Raw genomic sequence first — 22,093 nt, forward strand, 5'->3', positions numbered from 1 at the left:
CTAGGGGTCCTTTAAGTGCATCAGCACTTTGTATGAATATGACAGGTAGTGTGTAGCATTACAAGAATGGGACTCTCACTGATCCATCACAGAACACTCAGGGCACACGAATTGTGTTCGTAGGCATTTACAAGTTGACTTGTTGGTAGGCATTCACAAGTTGACTTGTGATTGGTAGGTATTTACAAGTTCACTTGTCATCGGTAGGCATTTACAAGTTGACTTGTCGTTGGTAGGCATTTACAAGTTGACTTGGCATTGGTAGGCATTCACAAGTTGAAGGACATCATGAACATGAACATATGAAACTGTCATGGGGAACAATTTCCTAGCTGTTTGTCACAACGTTTCACGGCTACTTCTTCAAACAACAAAGATATATCCATATAGGTTTCATGCCTACCTTTATTTTGAGCAAATACTAAGAGTGGATCTGTGACCACATCATAGATTTCTATTGTGTCACTGAAAACCTTTACACGGCTAAAGTTCTGTTACAAAAACTAACAAAAAGGAATTTTACGATTACATTAAGCTCAAGAATGAAGAAAATGTAAAAACAGAGCCATTAGCATTTCAAACAAAAGAGCACCTTCTCTATTAGCTAGTTAATCACTGTCTGTTTCGATGCAGTTAGCTTTTCTGTCCACGTGACAAACTTGAAGGGTTATACAAACGCACTGTCAGAGTATACAGTTATCCTGTTTTTGCAATATTTGGGCATCAGGCTTTATTTGAACGGAGCCTTACATTGTCACAGACGGTTCCTGAAAGTCAAGTCAAACATTGACAAACCATTGTATAAATTGCCTGTAATCCAGTGTATATATAAACAAAGAGATTGAAGCTTTCTGCACCATTATATCTTCACTTGCAATACACCAATGTCATATTTACTGCTCCGGAGAACACAATATTTGAGAGGGGACTCCTAGTGTACATGGCTTAAGAACAAACTGGCTAAAGTCAAATGTGTTAACTGACTTACAGACATACAAATTTCCCCGATATGGAATAACATGTGCTATTTCCCTTATCACACAAATTACATAAAATATGAGTTGACACAATGACAGTAAATATGTTAACTTTTCAAATTTGATAATTTTCCACCGCTGTATCAAAAAACCTCCTTAAATAAATGTTGCATTATCCTCATTTCAATTAAATGTAATATTTGATAAGTGAAATAAGTTAAATCTAATATTTTGATAGATTCATTTGTCCATTTAAATCATTCTGGACTAGTGTTATAGAATGCTGTTTATCATTTGTTTTCACCTGTGATTATTAGCATGATAGTTTAACATGGTGCAGGTTAACAATTATGATTGCACTGCTCGTGGACTTTCAGGCACATGTAATTAAGACAACTTACACAAAAGCCTGTTATATTATTCTATTGTAACAATAATTTAAATCAAGGAAATATTTCACATACTTTCCCAAGCTTGTCACCCCAATTCTTAAATTCTGAGAGGGCATATTCACTCACTTTTTAACAGCCAATATTGAATCAAGATGGACGAAGGGAGATAACCCACTTCAGATCCCTCACCCAAGAAATTCATTATCATCATATAAATAAGATTGGCTTGCCTGCAGTCGTCCTTCACTGGACCTGTCATCGGGGGATCGGCCCCCCCTACTGTAGATGGGTAACTTGAAGAGCTGCACATGTCACAATGAGTCACCGTGATAATGAAAATAATTCCACGAATGCTCATCCTGCTTGGAGATAGTGATGTCATTCAGACATTTTAATGTGCTATAATGAGCCCATTGTGAAAGGACTGTCATCTGATTATCTCTAGAGCTGATTTATAAAGTTTTCTCTGAACAAACATTGAATTTTTCTCAACTTATTTCAATATTTGGAAGTGGAACTTATTTTTTAGAAAAAGGTTTTATCTGTTGTCATATATTTATCTTCATAAAATAAATATTGGATATTGTGGAAAGTGTTAGTCTCTTGTACAATGCTTCTGCTTAGCCTTTACCAGTTTTGTAAATGTTACAGGTATTCTAAGGGCAAGAAGAATTTCAAACATTTAAGGGAGGGGGGATGGGGTGGGTGGGTATTGCTATATGTTATCATTATTCTTGCTGATAGACTTTTGTGGTTAACTTCTACGCCTATAGGTATGTGTAGTTGATAGTCAGTCCCTGTACGTGTTTTGTTCATGTTATTGTAACAATCTTGATTGGAACATAGTTGTACCCTCTCAACTCCATGAGGAGTATATAACCAAACTTACAGGTCAAGCAATCCTTATAACAGTCGAAACAGGGAATTATGTTGAAACATTTTTTCCTTATTTGAATATGTTTCAGGAAACATGCACAACAATGAGTCATGGGTTAAATAATTTAACCCAGACAGTCTCATAGATAATAGTATTTTAAGTCCTAAAGTCATCATCAAGTCATCCATAGTCAATTTGATAACAAATGCAAACTTGTCCTTTCTATAAAGATTGCTTCATAAACACCCCAAAAGTGTCCATTATTTGAACAGGAAGCTTTTTTTTCAAAACTACTTATGCTTTGCAACACACTCTGCAATGTAGTTGCACAATCTTTAAACATGTTGAAACAGAGCTAGTTGCTAGTTATGTGACACAGGTATGACAAAAACACTCCATTTCCCGGACCTCTCATTCCACTCCTACCCCAGGAACACCACCATGGACAATATGCTCCCAGTGACTCACCCCGCTGACAGGTGAACCACTTACGTTACACAGGACACCCAGCTGACTGCCCCTGGTTACATGTAACTCACAGCCTGTGGACAGCCACAACTCTCAATGGAACTCCTTACATGATCTGGGAGCAGACCTACATGTCCCATGTCTGGCCCTGCTCCAGGAGTAGCTTTAGTCCAGTCATTCCTATGTCGTTCAACATCATCTAACTGTATGCTTCAAGGGCTGTTGTGATAAAATCAGTTATGCCATCGTGGAGCCATCCTGCCAGAGGAGTTGATGTACTTTGTAATCATGATACACAATTGTAATGATATTATTCCTGGCATGAATGAATCTCTGGTTATGTGGTTATTAAGAGTATCAGTTTTATTCATTTATGGGACAAAAACACATATCTGTAAGCTGAATTTCATATAAGGAGAATGATTGCAATGGACTGTCTCACCGACATTGACAACTTGCAACAGTTTGTAGAGGTTGAACTGGTTATTCATCATCCGTTAACTCATGGGAGCATGGGTGGCCCACATTGTCTAAGATACTGCAATTCATTGTGCAGAGTTGTGTCCCTTGGGCATGTCAGAAACCTATGATTGTGGGTTCGAATCCTGGTTTGCCCCGATTATTTGTCTAGGTTTGTTAGCACCATACCCGTGCTCGTGGGTTCCACCAAAGTGGAAAGCGTCTGACACCTGCATCACTTCGGGCTTTCCTCCCACATTAAGCTGATACACCGTGATATAACTGGAATACTTTTCAAAGCAGCATTGAACCAACTCACTCACTCACTATTACCTTTTCTTACAGCTGCATTGTCTGAACATTTCTCCTACCTACACAGATCTGCCTCTAGTAGGAACACAGATCTGCCTCTAGTAGGAACACAGATCTGCCTCTAGTAGGAACACAGATCTGCCTCGAGTAGGAACACAGATCTGCCTCGAGTAGGAACACCTGTGATTTCACACAAATGACCCCTCCACTTCATCAATGTCTCACTGCTACACAAAGTTTTCACTTTCTCTGACTATTTCACAAAGACACCAGTCTCTCACATTGAACTCCTGCTGGCCGACCTGTATGTCAGTCCACAATGGCCTCAATATCACTGAGATGAAATACACTCCAGGAAATATACATATCAACACACAGAGCTACAGTGTTGGGGAAACTGAACCTGTGCTGGGACACAAATGAAAATACCTTAGCCCCACTTTGCCAGTTATTTGTTGACTCAGTCAACATTTGTAATAACAAGGTGATATTATTTGGACACTTGTCAAATTTTACAGATATAAAAACATGTGATGAGATGTCCACCTCCTCCTGTGATGACAGCGTACATGCACAGAGCATGTCTCAATGCACCAACATCGCACTGCTCACCACTGCACCAACACCGCACTGCTAACCACCTTCCCTCCTAGGCGCACTGGCACAAGGGCGATCTTAGCGCTAAGATGATCGTAACTCCCATACTCAACATAGGCTTATGATAGTCTTAATGCTGGGATCGCTTTGTGCAAGTGTATTTGTATGCAACTAGTTCCAACAGCAGCAAGCATTCAAAGTCTTGTCCTTAACTTACTATTGTCAAACTCAACATACACACACAATCTTTGGTCCACTTTCATTAAATACTCAATTTCCCTTTTTTTATAATCAAGTTATCTATTAACATAAGAACTGTTAGCAATATGGCTTTCTTTAAGTGTCCATACAATCTGGATAATTTGTCAAATTCCTTCTAAAATTCAGCATAATTTTATGCCAAGAAACGGGGAAATTATTTCTTCCTCAGTAATTGATTTACAACAGGAAGTGATTTGAGGAAACTTGAACAAATATATCTTGACATTTGACATGCAACACTGTATTACACTTGGATATGAAGAAACAGTTGTCAGTGGTGATAGAATTGTGTATGTCGTTCGGATGATATGCATTCTAAGAGAGATTGGTATCTTTGTTTTCAAAGCAACAGTGTATTGTGTTTGATGAATGAACTACTAATTCGAAGCAAATACTGTATACATTTGAGAGTACAGTTTTCAAGTGGTTTCAAGTGTTTTCAAAGTAATAGAGTCTGGAGTAGGCAAAACCTGTGACTGACTTCATGACCACCTAACCACGCCGTCACTTAGTCTGGCCACCCATTCTAGGTAAACCAGTGACTGACTGCATGAGCACCTAGCCACACCATTACATGTATCACTGACTCTAATACAAGCATCAGCATCAGCTGTACCCCAGAATGCCCAGGGGGGGGAGGAGGAGGAGAGACAAAGGTTCATCACAAGTATCCAAGACCATGGGATGAATGTTTTCTGGAAGTAACCCTGCAATATGCAAATAATGCTCCTCGTTCCTTACTGATCAATGGGACCCCTAGAATCAAGCTCCATCTTGTAAATAGGGTGTTGATTTTGGTGAATATTTGTTTGCAGAGACTAAATACTAGCCTACTAACCTCAGTATCAGCTGTAAAATCAACCAGTAAATTTCCATCCACTGCTCCCTTGCTTTCAATAGTTGGGCTGGGCCCAAAAGGGTCGAACTCATCTGCAGCCCCAGAGCCCTGGGTTGTTCCATTTGTCTCAGAAGGGGTAGACTCCCCGAAATCTAACAGTGAGTCAAACTGAGACATCCTTCATGCACTGATATAGTCACTTTTTGTATCTGAAACAAAGGAAAATACTTTCATTACACATGGCATACAGGAACCCTTCAAAAACAATCAGAGCTGTCTACCACAATGTTCACAATTCAGCTTAACAGTGTCTCAGGACACAAACTGCATTGTGTTTTGTATAATGAAATCTTATTAAAACATAATGAATATTCATGTTGGCCTCATTTGGTATGACCATGCATTCAACTGGGAACTGTCAACAGGCACCCCGAGACGGACACAAGGACCTTGTTCGCCACAGGAGATGCCTACCCGAAACATTGCGACCCTTTTCAGCATGAGACGGCACAGTTTGGTCCTACTACCCGTATCACTAAATTGTATGTCAAACACGTCACTCAAATTAGTGTGTCATACAGACCCTGAAACAAATATATCCAATACAGCCCATGCAAGTCTATCATAGTTGGCAGGTCTAGATTACTGTCATACAGACCCTGAAACAAATATATCCAATACAGCCCATGCAAGTCTATAATAATTGGCAAGTCTAGATTACTGCAAATGAAGAAAGTCTCTGGCTTCCTTTTTATTATATTTTATAACTATAATTTAACAACTGTTTTTTTCTGTAAATATGTTCATTTAAGAGACTAGGTGTTAGTCTACACTCCAAAGTCAATTTCTATCTATGTTTCACTTATTTTGTCCAATATCCAAAAGCAATCTCAAATATTTAATTGAAAGAAAGTTCTTTTCTCTAGGTCATGAACTTAATAGAAATAATCTCAAAGCAGATCTGAAGAATTTAAATATATTTATGCATTTATGGCGCCAGTCTGAAAGTTTGCCAAGTCTCTATTTGGGGGCAGCACTTCCAGAAGAAAGAGAAGTCTGCAGAATTAGCAGCAGCAGCAGGTCATGCTGACCATGTGGTTAGGTACTGTGGCTGGAGCCCATCCCTCCCCCCATCCTCAGCAATCACTCCTTCCGGGAAGGACGGAAATAGAACCTGTATATAAAGTATGTTGTTCATCTTCTGGAACTCATCTGGAATCTCTCTTAAAATAGCACTTTTCTAGCAGAACATACCACATTCTACAGTAAATATGTTTATAACGAACACGCTTGTAACGAACTGACAGATTTAACAAGCTTATATTTTGGTCCAAGCCATTTGCTGTATATAAACTAACAATGAACTACAGTTATAATGTACTAAAATTAGTGGCCTCTTTGAGTTATAACCGTACTTTACTCCACATGCTGATGAACAAGTCACCTACACAGCCCCACCATCCTTATATCACGCAGTGGCAGGATGGTACATTCAACAGATAAGTTCTAACACTTAATAGCTGGGGTGTTTGTTTACAGAGTATTGAATCCACTACAGAGTATTGATAAAGCCTGTAAAAAATACAAAATGATATTTTATTATATTTGGTGACAACAATATCTGGGCAAGTTCACGCAACCAGTTTTATCACATTTATAAATCGGACCTGCTGATTGAGTGAGTGAGTGAGAATGGTTTATGCCACTTTTAGCAATATTCCACCAAAATCAAAGACGGGGACAAATGGGCTTCACACATTGTACCCATGTCAGGATTCGAACGCGGATCTTCGGCGTGACGTAACGCTTTAATCACCAGGCTAACTGACCGCCCCACCTGCTGATTGTAGAGTATTCCACATTTTAACTGACACTCAAACACAGTCAGTTTTTATCCTGTCAGACGACAATGTAGGAGAGGTCACATCTATGATGAGTTTCATATGAAATATATCCAACGTGACCACTGTCACATGAAATACCTTGACACCTGTCCAGTCATCTTAACGGGCAGATTCTGACCAGTCAGAGATTAATACCATGCTTACATGAATATTATTTCTAAACAATATTTATGTCCACTGGGTACAGTGAAAGAGGATTGACAAACTGGCAGAACCTATATAAATATCTCTCCCGTTCAAAGTTCCAACAAGCAGCAGTAGTATATATGTCATAAAGTAGTATAAAGCCTGATATTATGTCACATGAGGTACATCAAACGTTGTGGGTGAGATATATATAAGAGTTAATGTTTATACGAATCTTTTGTTCATAGAGAAGAAATGAAGCATAAAATCAACGATATTAAGAAGTACTTCTTTGTCTAGGTTGACGTTACCAAACAGGACAGTTCGAAGGTCATGTCCATTAACCTATTCATGCTTTTTATAACAGTCACATGTATAAAACCCATATCTAACCAGGAACACATGGATATGAAAGCATACAATACGACAAAACATTCCAGTTCAGTATTTACTTAACCTATTCTTGCAATAACGTTTACATAGGAATCAAACTGCATTCTGTGACAAACACCATCATGTGGAAACAATGCTCAAGTGAGAGTTTAGTGACTGTTTGATGTTACACAATATTGGTAAAACTGCAAGTGTTTCACCATTGCAGCCTTTCACACATGTCTGGTACACAGTATTCATCACAGCAATGTTCTATGTATTTATATTCATTATTAGTGTCACTATTTCCACAGACGTATCACACTTTGTGTGCACTTTACTTAGTTCAATGTTGACTATTTACACTGTTGTCCACTGTCTGTGTATATATGTTTATGGAAAGGGCTTCGTAAGTGGACAACTTTTGACCAACCCATTTGACTTTTTAATCTTTTCAAACAAAATATTTTGTAACACAGTAACATCTGATTGCTATGAAAAATACTTGCATAGCATGAATTCCATCATGTATATATGTACATAATATAAAAGCTGATTTGGTACGAAATATTCCTTGCATAGGATGACTTGATGACTTACTTACTTACTTACTTTGGAGATTTAACGTGCACTTTCCGACTGATGCGTATTTCGCACACGGGCCTGGCCAGGCCATTTAATGTGTTTCCGAAAGGGGCAAAAGTGGTCTGTGCAACCAAAGACGGGGCTTTAGGGGTTGCTTATTTGGGAATTTTGAGATTTGGAATAGATGCCGATGGGGTTTGGGAGGAGAACTAAGGGAGCTTGGTATGGTGGATGTTTGTTTGTTTATGTGATTTTGATTTGGTAGATAATTGTGTTTTTAGATGCGTTTTGCTAGTTCCGTTTTGATTAAGAATACGCCTAAGGTACGCCTCATGTATATATTTACAACCATAACAGCTGACCCGCCCCTCTCATTAGGCCTATGTGGTGTCATGTACACACAGCATCTCCGTGACATGTCACAGCAAGTGTGTCACATCTTGCCATCACTCCGACACCTGTACATATCAGCACTAATGAAACTACAGACTGCGGCAGTGATGGTCAGTTTACAAGGAGATTGACACTATGCAGACATTGACTCGTATCTGACACAACACACACACAAATGGGATGTTATTAAGATATTGACCAGAAATGAATCTATGAGGTGGTGGTTGAGGTGAAATGGGGTTTTACGTCGAGTCCAAGATTTTATTGCACTTATATAGCGACGTGCATGCTTGTGTGTGTGCTTGTACTAGTCCGAAGTGATGCCGACTTATAGTGCAAGCCCACTGAGATACCATGCTGCAGTTTATCATGAATACCCCACTCAGACACAGGATATGAAAGATAATAAAAACATGTATCATAATAATTCCTGAAAGAATGAGGGAAGTACATACCTCAACGTAAAGAGAGTTGAGAGGTGGCCATGTACGCCTGTATACCTGACTGAGGTGGTCAGTGAGATATCAACACCCCTCGTTAACCTGTCGTCTCCCACATGTAGGTCAGTGACAATACACACCGTGCAGCCCAGTGCCGGCACCTGTATTGTCTCGGTCACACAGCAGATGTGAGAACAGACTCTCAGTCATAACACAAGTCTAACAATAGGGCAACATTGAATAAACATTCATTACTTCTTAATGTTCCGTATTTCCCATAAAATATCGTCTTAAGTATAGGTACAAGTTATTGATTTTTAACATGCTTAAAGCATCTTAAGATATAGGAAGACCTATTCATGATTAGTTAATTTAATTCTTTGGAATGTATTTTACACCTCAGAACTCTAACCCACAATGCCTTCATCATATATATTGGATTCCAAATGGTGATGGTTTATTCTGAGGAAAACCAAGTTTGCTCACACACGCCAGAATATGAGATGGATTTCTCCCCATGTCTGCACACCACAACAAGACAGTGTGTATAAGTATGCTGTATACAGCATTATTTACAGCTCAGCAAGCAACTACGCAGCCATGGACCTTGCTACAATCACATCATGTTTACTTATGCAAGCATACTAACCTCCAAAGACACCATCCAATGTCCCTACATGGGCTAGACGTCCACCCTAACCAATTGACGAAGCACTATTTTGGAGACTGTTTGCTCCAAGGAATGAAGTAAAAATCAATATATAGGCGAGAAGGCTTGACATCTAATACAGCCTCAAGTTGACACAAATGTCACTGAATGCATCTGACATGTGTGTGCTCAATTTCACATCAACATGCTTGTGACCTACATAATATGGACCAAGGCTATCTATATTAGTGATATCCATAGACACACTTACAAAGCCTTGTCACAACATTAATTACAATGATTAATTATTAATTTGTTTCTTTACACAAGTCATTTGTATATTGATATTCTTTTATGGAAAGCTAGATATTACTGAAACATTAATATTTTTATAATTATTTCAGAAGACCTTTTGAGACTTATTTGGTGTATTTGAACAATTATCTGATCCTTACAACAGGCTTCTGTTTCAGGAAAAATCCTTACCAGACAAATGTTATAGAGACATGGCTACATAATGTCTACATAGAGCCCATTATACTCACAAATCAACATTTACCCAATCATTCATGATTTGGGTTGTTTTCCAGACATATCCCTGTACGGCTGGAGTGTATGGCTGGATCCCTGTTTTGTCTCAGAGCCAAGAAATAGGGTAAGGAATTATCAAAACTGGATTCTAGTTACTGTACTTGCCATAGTTATTGATCTGCTTGTGTAAGCAGCTCTGCAGTATTTGGACAGAATTAAGCATGTTACATCTCCAATAAATACCTGGCTCTAGTTGGCCCTTGAAACATCCTCTAGCTCTGCTAGACCCTTGTAATACCACCTAGCTCTGCTAGACCCTTGTAATACCACCTAGCTCTGCTAGACCCTTGTAATACCACCTAGCTCTGCCAGCCCCTTGTAACACCACCTAGCTCTGCCAGCCCCTTGTAACACCACCTAGCTCTGCTAGACCCTTGTAATACCACCTAGCTCTGCTAGACCCTTGTAACACCACCTAGCTCTGCTAGACCCTTGTAATACCACCTAGCTCTGCCAACCCCTTGTAATACCACCTAGCTCTGCCAACCCCTTGTAACACCACCTAGCTCTGCCAACCCCGTGTAACACCAGGTAGCTCTGCCAGCCCTTTGTAACACCACCTAGCTCTGCCAACCCCTTGTAACACCACCTAGCTCTGCCAGCCCCATGTAATACCACCTAGCTCTGCCAACCCTGTGTAATACCATCTAGCTCTGCCAACCCCTTGTAACACCCGGTAGCTCTGCCAACCCCTTGTAATACCACCTAGCTCTGCCAGCCCTTTGTAACACCACCTAGCTCTGCCAACCCTGTGTAACACCCGGTAGCTCTGCCAACCCCTTGTAATACCACCTAGCTCTGCCAACCCCTTGTAACACCACCTAGCTCTGCCAACCCGGTGTAACACCAGGTAGCTCTGCCAGCCCTTTGTAACACCACCTAGCTCTGCCAACCCCTTGTAACACCACCTAGCTCTGCCAGCCCCATGTAATACCACCTAGCTCTGCCAACCCTGTGTAATACCATCTAGCTCTGCCAACCCCTTGTAACACCCGGTAGCTCTGCCAACCCCTTGTAATACCAGGTAGCTCTGCCAGCCCTTTGTAACACCACCTAGCTCTGCCAACCCCTTGTAACACCAGGTAGCTCTGCCAGCCCCGTGTAACACCAGGTAGCTCTGCCAGCCCCTTGTAACACCAGGTAGCTCTGCCAGCCCCTTGTAACACCAGGTAGCTCTGCCAGCCCCTTGTAACACCAGGTAGCTCTGCCAGCCTCGTGTAACACCAGGTAGCTCTGCCAGCCCCTTGTAACACCAGGTAGCTCTGCCAGCCCCTTGTAACACCAGGTAGCTCTGCCAGCCCCTTGTAACACCAGGTAGCTCTGCCAGCCCCTTGTAACACCAGGTAGCTCTGCCACCCCTTGTAACACCAGGTAGCTCTGCCAGCCCCTTGTAACACTACGTAGCTCTGCCAGCCCCGTGTAACACCAGGTAGCTCTGCCAGCCCCTTGTAACACCAGGTAGCTCTGCCAGCCCCTTGTAACACCAGGTAGCTCTGCCAGCCCCTTGTAACACCAGGTAGCCTCTTGGCTCATCATTTGTACAGTTACATGGAAGCAATGGAACACAGATGAATCAAGACACCCTAACATTCCTAATGACTGTTAACAAGCTTCCCACACTTCACTTGCTAGAGCACTTACTACATGCAACACAGTAGCAGTTGACACTGTGGTAATCGGGCTTCACCCATGGTCTGTTCACAACCGACCAGACCCTGTGAGGTACACACTCGAGGTCTAGCAATACTCATATCTACCCATTCTGCACAGGACATGTGACAACATTACAGGCAGTTCAAGCGTGCAGATATCTCTGCTGAGGTCGTCATGTACACACAGCCACACAGACGTTTGCTGTAATGGGTCTTCTTTGAGGGGTGACACTGCCAGCTGAGCTGTGGTCAAACTTCCACAGGTGACTGACTACATCACTGATACTGGTCAAGGACAGGGCTTGTTATAGGTGACCTCTCCTGGACCACTCAGTTGACCACTCAGTTGACCTCTCCTGGACCACTCAGTTGACCACTCAGTTGACCAGTCAGTTGACCACTCAGTTGATCAAAGTACTGGCACATTTGCATCTTAAAATGTGTATGTAGCTATATTTACATTGTCTTTTTGCATCCAAATTGTTGATACTTTGTGTACCACATCATCACAGCCATCATAAGCATGTAACATCATCCATCTTTAATTTCTTTAGGGGTACGGTTGCAGAGTTGCATCCCTTTGACACGCCAGAAACCTATCATAGTGGGTTTGAATCCAAGTTTGTCCTGATAATGTTTCTAGATTTGTCAGCACCACACCAGAGCTGACTGCTTTCACTATGAGTGGATTGTAGTAGAGGGACAATACACTGATGCATCACGATACTTCACTTATCATTCACAGTTGCACACAAAGTAAAAAATATTGATTTTTGCCTTACATGTTTACTTTGATAACTGTTACACCAAACACTAGTAGTGAAAAATAGTGGTGAAAATGTAGGTATTTTCATCCATTGTGCCATGCTTGACACTGTTAACTGTGTGCCAGGTTTTTGGCCATAATGTCTATTCAAAAAGGATGGCTTATGCACCACAGATAAAATGGATGTATCGTGATACATATCAGATTGTGACCAAGGTATCGTGTTGGTGTACTGTCCCAGCACTAATAGACTGTCAGTAACCAGATGCTGTACTCCACCACACAATACTCGTGACCTTGACATTTCAGCTAGTGTTATTACCCAACTCATTACAGACCCTTTGTTGTAAAGCAACCGATCATGACATTCACCAACAACAATTACAAGAGCTCTGAAGACATAAACATCAGTACATTCTTGCTTAAAACATCTATTTTCCTTCCCAAAGGCATTTTCTAAATCACTTCATTGTAAGTTTAGTTTACAAGTATTTTCTTGGCTATAAGTGTTGCCCTGCTGTAGTAGGAGAGTCAAATCCCCATGTGTGTGATGCATCCATGGAGAAGCTGGAGGATTCCAGATATTGCCCTGACCTATCAAGCCAGGATGGTGTGGTGTCTGGAAGATGCTTGGTCATGAATCTGTCCATGCCATTCAGCCCACCTCAGCACCTACCCTGTACCTCCCTCATCATGTGATCTACTTGTTCTAGATTTCCGCAACACCTCAAAATTAGGGCAATCAAATAACAAGTTACAGAAAAAATAAGATCTGTAAAGTCTGTATATTATATAGAGGAAAAAAACGTAACACAATTTATTTATTACCTAATTCATTCATTCGCCTTGCTGCTGATCAAACAATAAGATTTTCATATGGCATGTCACAAGCATGAGGCATTCTGTCACAATATTAAAGTAGGGATAGTCGACTTGACCTGAAGAGGGAGTGCAAGCTTCATTGTGTTAGAAGACGCTGAATGTGTGTGTCGCTTTGGAAAAAGGACTTGGCGGTATGTGAATGGGGTTGAACCAGGTTCAGCTGATCATGTGTTGGCACTGCTACAGTGAACCGAATGATCTGAGATCCAGCACAAGTGGAAGGAATGGACAAGTCAACCCTGCCCCGATGACCACCACCATCCCCTACAGACAGTACCTTCATACAACACTCCTTCCTTTCAACACACTGTCCAACAAGGCACATTAGATGCATTCCTTGACAAAAAAACACACAAACAATCATTTGATTTAGTCTGCTGGGAATTGACTCCAAATTTGAAGATGATGAATTTGTGGTTGCCATGGTTTTATAAGCAAATTGGATTACTGCTGCAGCATGCAGGCAGACACCAGGTGGCCATCACTCGATGAACTCCTCACACGGAATGAAGTGGGGAGTTTACATCAAGCTACTGACTCAGCAGGATCCTGTTGGATCAATATGTCCAATAAAACAGCGTTAAGTCTTCCCAGCTTACTCAGTATCAGGAGACAGACACGACATTCCTCATGATATCTAGGAAACTGACATGCAACAGGAATATATGTATCACATACATCATACAGTTTGTTGTGTGAAATATCACTATGGTAAATAATCAAATTAATTCAACAGCACAATCATCTCCTGACATTCATAAATCATCTCGAAGTCAAATCATACGAAATCATTTCTGCTCCCATAATTCAAATTTTGTATGCAACATCCCAGTCATGATTGCAAATTTAGCAACACGAAACTTATTCCATGTTACTGCCTCCGATTTGTCTCAATCAAGTGAGCAACTTGAAAATAAATTTTGTTAAAATATCAAATCTGTGGAGTAGTTTCAATGTAAATAGACAGAACCTGTTTCTGTAGACGGATCCATCAGATCTACATATCTCTTTAAATGTGTTCTCCAGACTCCTTGAACCAATCAGAATCACTGACACAAATAACCAGTTACTTCCATTGTCTGTGGTATAATAGCCATTCTCCATCATGTTGACATCAATGTGTTTTGAACAAACACAATCTCCCTTGCACAGCATCCTCTACAACATGGCCCATGACTCACATCAACATGAAGACCAGCATCAATCACCACACACGGCAGATCTATTACAGTTGTCAACCTCAACCATTAAACTTGTACTTTCATTTTGGTATGTATAAACAGACCAATGGTGGCCGTTTGATTCATAATGTCATGTCACACAAACAGTTTAATCACTTTTCTAAATTTCCCAATAATTGACGATGTGTCCCTTTCTGTGGATATCGCTGTCCATTACCCATAAGGTTAGAAATAACCAAGTTGATAAAAACCGTATATGCACTGGAGCACATATCACAAGAACCAGTATATTGCTTACGTGATCTGGATGTCATTGTTGACGTCATTCGAAGCTTATTGTGACTTAGGGCGGAATGACATCGCACTAGAAATGATGATCGTCGATGGCATTCGACAATGGTGTTTTACTAAGATGGTCAGTGTCAATGCTTTTTTCTAAGGGGGGAGCAGTCAAAAGGATTAAAAACAATGGGTAATAAAGAAATTATTACAATTATTATAATATAATTATAATAAAAACACTTGCATGATGTGTAACTCATGTAAGAATTCAAGCATAACCCTTGCTCTTGCTCGGGAAATACAAGATTTCTGACACTTGTTTTATAACATCAGTATGACCAGAGACCATCTATTATATGGTCTCTGGTATGACACACATGCTTGTATAATAATCTCCATATATTTGCTCAAACACAAAGGTCAATATACATGTCACAGCAACAGTTTCTAAATGTTATCTCAAATATCCTTTAATTACGGCTAAAAAAATCCTGTTTTACGTTCACATTTGTTATGGGAAAACACAACTGATATTCATACAAAATCCCAAAATTTGATAGTCCATAATAGTTTGACAATAGTTTCTCCAGTTTCTAAAAATGAAGACATTTGTCGTGCTGCTTACCTGACGATATTTTAATTTAACCAATATTCTTAAATGAGGCTAAATGTTAGTATTTTGACAGTAATAAGAATCAGTGAAGTAGTAACAGAAATGTAATATTACCAGATATTGGTCCTGCTGTCAATACTGGTCCAGGGTGGGTTGTAACGTACAGGGAGCTGAACAGAGGTAGGTATTCCTGAGTGAGATCGTCTGTGTCCGAGGTGTGTGTGTTGTAGAGGTGTGTGTGTGTGTTGTCGGTGGCAGTGGTGAGTGTTATAGATGAGAGATGAGGGGGTGAGAGGAGCTACCATTCATCGCCGTGAGTCACACGCAGGAGCAGCAGTGAGTGCTCAACCTCCTGCCAGTCTCAGTAATACGGATAACAGGGAAATTGATACATTGCGATATGAAATTGACATAATGATATACTTGATTGGCTGGTGTGTGCGAGTTGAGGACTGTGTTTACACACATAAAGCACACAGATGGTTGTGGAGCTGTCAATCATGGTGAACCTGGAGTTGGGCGGACTGAAACTGACATTTGTAAATGACATAACATCACTTCTGCAGATCATTCCATGTACTTACTGGAGGCAATGACACCAGACGCATGGCAAGTACAATCAGCCACTGTCACCAAAAATAGTAACTGGGGAAACCACATTGTCTCTAAACTAACCTGTATACAGCAAAACCCTGTTATTCTAGACACCTTTTGTAACAAGGACATGCCTTCCTAACATTACTATGAGGAACATCTACATAGAAGTGACATAACTCAGGGCCCATGTTTCATAACCCAGAAATATGTTCATAGGGTGATTTCTGGGATGGTATGTCAGGATTTTCAAGTCCCTCACTCTCCTTCAGTAGTGGCTTACAGAGAACCTTAGTCCTGCACCATGACCGTGGAATATATTCATTTTATGAAAAAAATAATAATTTAAGAATGCATACAAAAGCAAGTCTAGCCAGCTCAAGCTAGCTCTATTCCACAAATTCTATTCTGCAATCAGCATAGGGATTTTTTTAATTTTTAGAGTCAACAAGGATATTGTGTAATATAAGATTTCAGAGACTAAATGTTAGTTTTAGAGAACATATTTGCACTGAAAGAAAATGTAGGAACATTGATTCCCATTAAAAAACTCTGTCTTGTGTCAGTGTATACACCAAGCACTCCATTATTCTGAATCAGCTTCCAGGAATGTGAAACAGCCATCCTTATAATTATCCCGACAACCAATTCTACTCCTGTCTGGATTTAGACCTTCTTATCCAAACTGTCCATGCTTTCTGCCATCAAGAATCCCTATCAAGACTCCAGGAATGCTGATACATATAAACTTGTTCAAGTTGGGATGCTGAAGAAATGCACCTGGTACGTGGTGATCCTTGAGGAGACGTATTTCTCCTCACCTGGCACCTAATGTGAGGTGAGGTGAGGTGAGGTGAGGTGAGGTGAGGTGAGGTGAGGTGAGGTGAGGTGAGGTGAAATAGGGTTTTGACGTGGCGTTCAAGATTATTGCACTTATATAGAGCCATATACTGACTCTGAGCCGACCAGTCCTTGTTTTAGTTTAGCCCCTTAATGTCATGCGCCAGGCAGGATAACAACAAGTACCATCTTTTAATGTCTTTTGGTATGTCACAGCCAGGGATCAACCCCCTGTTCTTCTGCTCTCCAGGCAGCTGCTCTACCACTAGACCATGGTGGCGGTCTGGCACCTAATGACATTGTCATTATTGGCATTAAATTTCCATGGTAAACATGAATATGGACCTTATTATTAACATATGATTTTTGCATCATTTCTGTCCAAAAGCTTTACGAGAGTCTTAAAAAATGTATCTCAATTATAATCATCAACCATCACCAGCAACAGAAGCTGTGCATAAATTAAACCAATTTCTTGCATTTAGATTCTTTTGGGACATGAAAATGTACTTAAGCCTTGTGTACATTTAATCTGTGTGCAGTGTTACACATCTCCAACTGAGGCACAAGAAAGTTTGAGCCCCCAGATGAAAGTGTTGTTCTCTGTGCACTAGGAAATGATGGAGTCGAGGTTGAAGGAAGGACACTGAGCAATCGATATGAATGTGCTCTGATTGCAGCAGGGAGAGGGGGCAGTGATGGGGTCGGCTGGTGGACGGCCAGAATTACGTCACCAATAGGCAGCAGGGACATGGGGCAGTGATGGGGTCGGCTGGTGGATGGCCAGAATTACGTCAATAGGCAGCAGCGAGATGGGGCAGTGATGGGGTTGGCTGGTGGACGGCCAGAATTACGTCACCAGAAGGCAGCAGCGAGATGGGGCAGTGATGGGAGTCGGCTGGTGGATGGCCAGAATTACGTCACCAGTAGGCAGCAGCGAGATGGGGCAGTGATGGGGTCGGCTGGTGGACGGCCAGAATTACGTCACCAGTAGGCAGCAGGGAGAGGGGGCAGTGATGGGGTCGGCTGGTGGATGGCCAGAATTACGTCACCAGTAGGCAGCAGGGATATGGGGCAGTGATGGGGTCGGCTGTCGGATGGCCAGAATTACGTCACCAGTAGGCAGCAGGGAGATGGGCTAGTGATGGGGTCGGCTGGTGGACAGCCAGAATTACGTCACCAGTAGGCAGCAGCGAGATGGGGCAGTGATGGGGTTGGCTGGTGGACGGCCAGAATTATGTCAATAGGCAGCAGCAAGATGGGGCAGTGATGGGGTCGACTGGTGGATGGCCAGAATTACATCACCAGTAGGCAGCAGGGACATGAGGCAGTGATGGGGTCGGCTGGTTGACGGCCAGAATTATGTCAATAGGCAGCAGCAAGATGGGGCAGTGATGGGGTCGGCTGGTGGACGGCCAGAATTACGTCACCAGTAGGCAGCAGGGACATGGGGCAGTGATGGAGTCGGCTGGTGGACGGCCAGAATTACGTCACCAGTAGGCAGCAGGGACATGGGGCAGTGATGGAGTCGGCTGGTGGACGGCCAGAATTACGTCACCAGTAGGCAGCAGGGACATGGGGCAGTGATGGGGTCGGCTGTCGGACGGCCAGAATTACGTCACCAGTAGGCAGCAGGGAGATGGGGCAGTGATGGGGTTGGCTGGTGGACGGACAGAATTATGTCAATAGGCAGCAGCAAGATGGGGCAGTGATGGGGTCGACTGGTGGACGGCCAGAATTACGTCACCAGTAGGCAGCAGGGAGATGGGGCAGTGATGGGGTCGGCTGGTTGACGGCCAGAATTATGTCAATAGGCAGCAGCAAGATGGGGCAGTGATGGAGTCGGCTGGTGGACGGCCAGAATTACGTCACCAGTAGGCAGCAGGGACATGGGGCAGTGATGGAGTCGGCTGGTGGACGGCCAGAATTACGTCACCAGTAGGCAGCAGCGAGATGGGGCAGCTGCCATGTGGTGTACAGTTCCTGTGATGCAGTTGGGGCAGTGATGGGGTCGGCTGGCAGTCTTCTACATTCATAGACATGAGATAGGAAACCATTTTTGGCAAGATCTCAGATAGGAAAACGTATTGAGTGACATGTGAAATAGGATAGCTAAAAGGTTGTGATATGAAACAAGACAATTTATTGGGTGTTTGAAAGAAAACTTGATTGATAAAATATACATGCAGTAAAAGATCATGGTAGATAAAAGGTTGAAGAGTAGAGAATCCTATGAATAAGGATGGTCCCCAACATTCCACGTAGGGAATTAGTAAGACAAGGAATGTGGGATTGTTAAAAGAAAAAATAAGATTTCAGTCTACTTACAAATCTGACAATGACTATGCTTGTTACTAATTTCACAAAAAAATTTTTTCTAAAATGTAAGACAAGGGAATCAGTCAGAAATGTCCCCATATTTCCCTACATGACCAGTAACATGTATCAAATGTCAAATAAAAAAATAAGAGCCAGCACTAGCTCCCGTATATAATCAGCTCCCAGCAACCATCAGCTCCTGTCTACAATCAGCTCCCAGCCACAATCAGCTCCTGTCTACAATCTTCTCCCTGTCTACAATCAGCTCCCAGCCACAATCAGCTCCTGTCACCAGTCAGCTCCTGTCTACAATCAGCTCCCAGCCACAATCAGCTCCTGTCTACAATCAGCTCCTGTCACAATCAGCTCCTGTCTACAATCAGCTCCCAGCCACAATCAGCTCCTGTCTACAATCAGCTCCCAGCCACAATCAGCTCCTGTCTACAATCAGCTCCTGTCACAATCAGCTCCCAGCCACAATCAGCTCCCTGTCACAATCAGCTCCTGTCACCAGTCAGCTCCTGTCTACAATCAGCTCCCTGCCACAATCAGCTCCTGTCTACAATCAGCTCCTGTCTACAATCAGCTCCTGTCTACAATCAGCTCCTGTCACCAGTCAGCTCCTGTCTACAATCAGCTCCCAGCCACAATCAGCTCCCTGCCACAATCAGCTCCCTGTCACAATCAGCTCCTGTCTACAATCAGCTCCTGTCTACAATCAGCTCCTGTCTACAATCAGCTCCCTGCCACAATCAGCTCCTGTCTACAATCAGCTCCTGTCTACAATCAGCTCCTGTCACCAGTCAGCTCCTGTCTACAATCAGCTCCCAGCCACAATCAGCTCCCTGCCACAATCAGCTCCCTGTCACAATCAGCTCCTGTCTACAATCAGCTCCTGTCTACAATCAGCTCCTGTCTACAATCAGCTCCCTGCCACAATCAGCTCCTGTCTACAATCAGCTCCTGTCTACAATCAGCTCCTGTCACCAGTCAGCTCCTGTCTACAATCAGCTCCCTGTCACAATCAGCTCCCTGCCACAATCAGCTCCCAGCCACAATCAGCTCCCAGCCACAATCAGCTCCTGTCACCAGTCAGCTCCTGTCTACAATCAGCTCCTGTCACCAGTCTGCTCCTGTCTATAATCAGCTCCTGTCTACAATCTTCTCCCTGTCTACAATCAGCTCCTGTCTACAATCAGCTCCCTGTCTACAATCAGCTCCTTTCCATAATCAGCTCCTGTCTACAATCAGCTCCCAGCCACAATCAGCTCCCTGCCACAATCAGCTCCTGTCACCAGTCAGCTCCTGTCCTACCCTATGGCCACCTGGATCATGTTGTGGCTGGCATCACTTAGTAACACATTAGAAACCTTTCCAGATGCTTGCAATAAATCCAGGCCTTCTGAACTGATTAAATTAAGAGGCCAGTTCTCCACTGATAAAAGCACTTCAGCTGTGTTTGCATTCCATTTCTGGGTAATAACCTGCAATTATCATGGCTATCTCCTGTTTCCTGCTGTCCTGCTGATCTGTAGAATGTCTTCTGACATATTTGTATTCTAGCAGAAAGTCATAAATATTGTTGATCTATAGCATTGGCTTTCCCTGGACATGTTAAAAAGTATTGTCTTGAAAAAGACTCCTCAAATCACATCACATCAAAACACAGCAACTGAGAAGTTTCTACTTGATATCAAATCATTTCAAAATACCCGGTATGTGTTTCAACCACAAATATGTAACTTAGTGAGTATACCAATTGATTGAATTGAAGTTGCTCCCATGAGTATTTTCATTAGAACAATTGCTGAACAAAACTGTCATAGAAAAAAAGAAACATGATTTCCATCTATCTGAATATGTTTGAAAAACATTATGAGAGCTGTTTTGTTTCCAATATGTTTAATGCTGATGATTTAAGGAGACGCAGTCGCTGCCTGACTCAGCGAGGTGCAGCCATCTTGGCGGACGACCAGCATTCTTTGTACGTGATACAGGATAAAACTCCTTATCATCTCATCGGTGCTTTGCTGCATGGAATCGGCCATTGCAACATCAGCACAAACGTAAACGATTATCTTAAAAAAATAAACATTTCCCTTTTGGAAGTAGAGATCTGATAGTCACAACAGAAAATAAATCTTTGTTAATCAAAATATGTGTAAACTGGTATATGTAATAAGTAAGATGAAAATAACACAATGAAGACCTCTGACATATTCACATTTATGACATTTTGGGGGAATATAGGATAGATTTTTAATTAAAAGTAATGCAGGATGAAGCATGATTTTATGCATGTGTCACATTTCACACAAAACACATATTTATAAATCCTAGTAAATCTTCTCCACGTACACCGCAGATTAACATGGATGCAGGTCTCACAACACTGCCAGATGTTGCTATCATTAGCATCAGTTTGTCCTGTCACAGTTGAAGAAGTGTTCCCAGGCTGCAGGAGTGTCGGCTCCACTTTCCAGCCAGGAGATCCAAAGGCCAGTAACATGATACTGGCACGATTTGGTTTTGGCCTTGTATGAAAACATTCCGTAAAAACATACTGTAAGCCATTCAAGAGTTGAGACAGGTTCTAACAAAGTTGTCTTGTCAAAGCAATATAATTTACTAACATGTCAACAGTATGTTCCTTCTTTAAGAAATTGCCATATGAAGCATTTTGATTGGATAGGAATTACACAGATTGTCATTTGTTTGAAATA

Source organism: Haliotis rufescens, unplaced genomic scaffold, assembly GCF_023055435.1.
Source record: "Haliotis rufescens isolate VD_foot unplaced genomic scaffold, xgHalRufe1.0.p SCAF_6, whole genome shotgun sequence".
Classification (NCBI taxonomy): domain Eukaryota; kingdom Metazoa; phylum Mollusca; class Gastropoda; order Lepetellida; family Haliotidae; genus Haliotis; species Haliotis rufescens.